This window comes from Pezoporus wallicus, unplaced genomic scaffold, assembly GCF_028554395.1.
Source record: "Pezoporus wallicus isolate ANWC-B61680 ecotype Strahan unplaced genomic scaffold, APGP_CSIRO_Pwel_v1 contig_2439, whole genome shotgun sequence".
In the NCBI taxonomy this organism is placed as follows: Eukaryota; Metazoa; Chordata; class Aves; order Psittaciformes; family Psittacidae; genus Pezoporus; species Pezoporus wallicus.
The window spans coordinates 1,821,055-1,826,024 of record NW_026638501.1 but is presented as its reverse complement, the minus strand read 5'-3'; the positions used below and the strand labels follow the sequence as shown (position 1 = coordinate 1,826,024).

The 4,970-nt window shown below is 42.1% G+C and overlaps 1 long non-coding RNA gene across 1 annotated transcript; it reads left to right on the top strand.

Moving 5' to 3' along the window:
* The first annotated feature begins 1,128 nt into the window (after nt 1–1,128).
* On the top strand, nt 1,129–2,312 carry LOC130600076 (uncharacterized). The gene is made up of 3 exons (XR_008972364.1): nt 1,129–1,227; nt 1,336–1,474; nt 2,195–2,312. It is a non-coding gene; the product is annotated as an uncharacterized LOC130600076 (long non-coding RNA).
* The last annotated feature ends 2,658 nt before the right edge of the window (nt 2,313–4,970 follow it).

Genomic DNA, 4,970 nt, shown 5'->3' with positions numbered 1-4,970 from the left:
TTCTAAAACTACCTGACAGGAGGTAGTAGTGAGGTGGGGGTTGGTCTCTTCTCCCAGGTAACAAACCATAGGACAAGAGGTAACAACCTCAAGCTGTGTCAGGGGAGGTTTAGACTGGATATTAGGAAAAATTTCTTTACAGCAAGGATGATCAGGCATTGGGACAGACTGCCCAGGGAAGTGGAGGAATCAATGTCTCTAGAAGTGTTCAAAATCATGCAGGTGAGGCCCTCAGTAATATGATTTACTGGTGATCTTGGCAGTCCTGGGGTAATGGTTGGACTTGGTGATCTTAAAGGTCTTTTCCAACCTAGTTGATTCTATGATTCTAAGTGCTTCTTCCAAGCACCTGTAAATTGTTGAGTTTAATAGGGTGGCAGCTGCTGCCTGCTCCCTAGGTTCTTGCTGCCTTGGAAGTAGTTGGGAGATAAGAGCAGCAGCTTGCAGCGTAATTATCTTTTTCTCCATTTCCCTCAATTTCATTGTCATCTTCTCCTCTCTTAAGAGTGCTTAAAAGCATTTGTTGCTCCTTATAACACCCACAGGAGCTGTTGTGAAGTGCACTTTTTGTGCTTAAGGTTTTAAAGCCTAAAATCTCTGACTTTAAGATTGTTGGAGAGTGGTTTAGTTTGAAGTCTGCTGCCACACAGACACCTGCAAAACACTGAACTTAAGCTGGCACAGCTGAAGAGAGGGATGGCTTATAATAATGGGTGATTACATTGCCGTGTTTCAGTGCCCTTCTCCTCCTGCAGGAATAAGTTTGTTGCTGACTTAGTGGGAAGTAGATGCCTCAATATTTGGATAGATCTGACCTTTGGATTTAGAAGCTTGATGCCCATAGTGGGACAATCGCTTTAGCAAACCACAGTAGAAGGGACATAGAGTCATTAGCAATGAATGAGAGAGATTTTATTTGCGCAAGTTGATAAAATCAGGGCAAAATCAGAGCTTTCTGTGTGAGTTTCTGTAAATAAACTGCCTGTATAGTGGAGTGAATTTGGCACATCTGGCCGTAGGATTTATGTGGCTTTTGTAGCCCTCAATCCGGAGATAGCAGAGGGGGCTGAAGCTCTTATTGCAGATACCTCCATCAATTCTTGAATTATCTTGGCAGAGGTCTTCGCTGTGATTCATTGCAGACAACGAGGAAGGACTCTGGCAGGTGATGTATTGCTCTAAAGCCCAGCTAGGCTTGTCACAACCCTTTCACTGCTCCTAAAGTAGGTAAGGATTGTTGACTCTGCTGTTGTGAAGGTTGAGTGCAGAAAACTCAGCTACTTCAGTTAAGAGTTAGGATGCTATGGACTTTCTAGTCTGTCTGTTTTTTTGCAGGATAGAAAGCTGTGTGTGTATCTGGAGTCTTCCAGCAAGCATTGCCTTCACATGTAGCTTTGTGCTGCCATGCCTGTTCTGCCAAGGTTGTCAGGCATGTGTTGGCCCACACATTTCCTTGTGTTGCAGCTGCATCTGGGTGTGTGACCTAGACAGAAAAGGAGTATGGGGAGATCCCTTGGTATAGGAGCACAGCCTGTAGTCTTTAGAAGAATGAGTTTTTATGTTAATATGCTGTTGGTACCAGAGAAACTCCTGACCTGCAGCAGTCAGAGCTATCCTCAGCTAGGGAGTATTTGAGAAAGGCCACCTGTCTGTAACACAGTGGGTAGGTTGCCCCCCTGGCAGGGAATGGTGAAGCCTCTATGCCAGGCCCTGCTTGCCAGTACCATCAACATTTTAAATTCAGCAGGTGAAACAGAGAAAGTACGATAGATCTCATTCCCTGGTCTAACACCAAAATAAGATGGCAACCAAAGGAAATATCCAGTTGAGATTTTGAAAACCTGGCCATTGGTTTTGGAATTTGATTTATTTTTTATCCTCACTTTGTTTATGCTTTGGTTTTGCTTTGTTTTTGTTTATACTTCATTTGTACTTGCCTAGTGACCAGAGTTTTCCTCTCTGTTCCTGAACACACATTGCCTCTCTTTGGCTTCAAAGTTTAACTGGTATGTTAATAAAAGGACAAGGCCTGCCATTATTAATAGTCACATGAAAACATGAGAACATTCAGTTATAGCTGTCCTCAGGAGAGAATAGTTTCCCAAATATCTTAACAGAAAGAAAGATAAGCGACAATTTGTCTTTCTCTCCTACCACTGTTTGGATCAGCTAAACTCTGTTTGGTTATTTACAGATATCTGGGCAGACAGGTTAGGGGCTAGCCTACCAGCTATTACCTGCCTGGACCAAGCTTTTGGTTGGTGTAAATCCAAGAAAGCCAACTTGTCTCCACTGCACATACGGCCCCATTGCTGTCCCTCTCTTTTTGACTTCAAATTTGGAGAGGGCTATGGCATCAATTAGCCAAAGGGGAGGGCAGATGATTAAAGCAGACCCAGGAGACACGAGTTGTTTAGGCATAGGCAAACAGCAATTGGTGAGGAATATTGTCATCCACAGAGAGTCTGGGGATGGATTGGCAGTGAAAGAGTGAGGGGGGAAAGAAAAACTAGTGAAGCTATTAGAAAAAGTTTGGCTTTTGCTAAAACTTAGAGTGGCACTCCACTAGGAGCTCTTCTAACCCAGGGGCCGTTTGCTGTTTGAGATCATTAATAGCCAGCTCCATTTCCTCCAGTGTGATTGGCTGAGCCAATATATTCCTATTAATTTGTCTGAGCTTGGAGACAGAAAGGAAATACAAAAAATGATTCAAGCTGCTTGGTACCTTCTGGGATCTCAGGCATATACAGGTCTTGAGAAATTCTAACAAATTCAGGCTTGGGGGTACGTTTTCTAAGCGGTTCACAGGGGTTTAGCAGCATGTTAATGGACAGTGTTCAAGTAAAATGTTGCAGAATAGTTTCAGCGTAAACTTTGTGGTGTCTAGTTCTGGTTTTTAGTGGGAGTGATACTATCTCCAGGAATAATCTAGGCTTTCAGAGAGGCTGATATTCTTCCCAACTTTCAAAGTGTAAATAAAATTGGTTTGGATATTTATAGCCCAGATCAGCAGCTGCTGTAAGATATATACCCCAAATAATAGTAGTGAGATCTATGGAAATGCCTCTGGGCTATAGCCCTCGAGTAGCTGCTCCAGCCTGCTTCCTCCTCCTGTGTTTCACTGAGTAATTAGAAGCGCTTGTCCATTGACTAAGTTCTTTTCCTGAGATGATTTAAACTACCCTACAAAACAAGCAAGTGAATTAACAGAGCAGGAAAGTGAAAAATGACCCTTCTGTTTTCTGAATCATTCTGAGATTTGACATCTGAGTCTTGCTGCTCCCTAGAACTAAGTCAGAATTCTGAACTGCTGAGTGAAAACAACAAAAAAAAAATTCCTCACTTTACATGTCTCTACGTTTAACCCGGAATTCTGTGCTAGTTACAGTAATGTCCCTGTTTATATCCACACAGCCCTTAGCACACCATCCTAAAAGTAATTTGTAGGTATTGTTCATTCAGGTGCCTTCATGCTTGGCTATGGAAGTGTAGAAACCCCCAAAACAGTTCCTGCCCAGAGAGCTGCTCTCCGTGTTTAAGATGGTAGACAAGGGGTAGATTCAGGTGCAGACACATGAACAGCCAAAAGAGAAGTAATACCAGGAGGCACAGGGCACAGCAGCCTCAGCACATGGGCTACTTCACTGTTACCAATGATGTCCTGAAATGATGCATGTGTGAGACACCAGTGGGTCAAGATAGAAAACAATTCAAACATGGGTGATAGAGCATTTATACTGCATGTAAAAGAGCAGGTATACAGGGTTTAGTTGTCTGCCATGAGAAACTAGCTTCAGGAAGGACAATGCTTCACTAATAGAAGAGAGTGGCATAGTTTGTGTGTGTATGTGTGATTCAGTTAATCAGCAAAGAGTAAAACAATTTTCCTTAATGTGAAACATGTACCTTGATCAGCAAATTATCTGCTTGCACATTAAATTATGCACTGTGATCTCTGAGATGTATTAAATATTGAAATCAGAAATTTTATCATTAGTGAAACCTAATGAACAATGTCATTATGCACCTCAGTTGACTTTTGTCAGAAGCAACCCATTGTAATTGGAAGGTGACTTTTCTGAGTCTCTGGTGGTAATATGCCAATTATTTCAGTTATCAATGCCCCTGGAGGCTCCATATGTCTACCATGGATGTTTTGCCTCAGACAGTTTCTAGAGTCAGGTTTTTCAGTATGTAGATAAAAGCCAATCTGAATGGACTGGAGGAAAGAGACCATTTTTTTTTACCATGCAGTTTTGTAGCTAAAGGCATTCTAGCAGCTTCTGTATTTCACCTTCTTTCATCCTGTGAGGTGGCTTTTAGGATGTTCAGTTTCTTTGGACTTTGGGTAATAAAAGCACAAGGTGATGCTTTCACTTACAGTTGATGTGTAGGCGTCTAAATTAGAATATATACATATGCAGTGCAAAAAGTGCCTGAGGATGACTCTAGGTAATTCCATCTTTGAAATGTTTATTATTGGGATTATTAAGCCAGTCAAGATCAAGGTCCTATTATAGCTGGCTGCCTCTCCTGTCCTTGCTGTACAGTTTAAAGAGAGGGGTAGGAAAGTGGTATGACTTTTTCAAGGTCACTCAACCTACCAGTGGCAGACCAGGAGCTAAATAGGAATCTTCTGCTGTTTGGTTTACATTGCAGTACAGGTGACGGATTGCAGAGCACATATATTTATGTCTGAGTTAGCTTTTAACTAGCAGTATGGGTTTCATCTACTATAAACAGTGTCTGGGTGGGCTTGTTGAAGCCCAAGTCACTGCTATGCCTACCTATACTGTCTTTTCAAAGTGTCCATATGATCCCTGTTTGCACCATGAAGCACAGAACAAATAAAGCTGGAGGCTTTGCAAAATGCTCTCACTGATGAACTAACCTGCTTGCTTTTCTTTGCTCAAGTGGATAAGTTGAAGCCAGATTTGGATGCAAGTGTAATTATTCACACAACGTGGCAG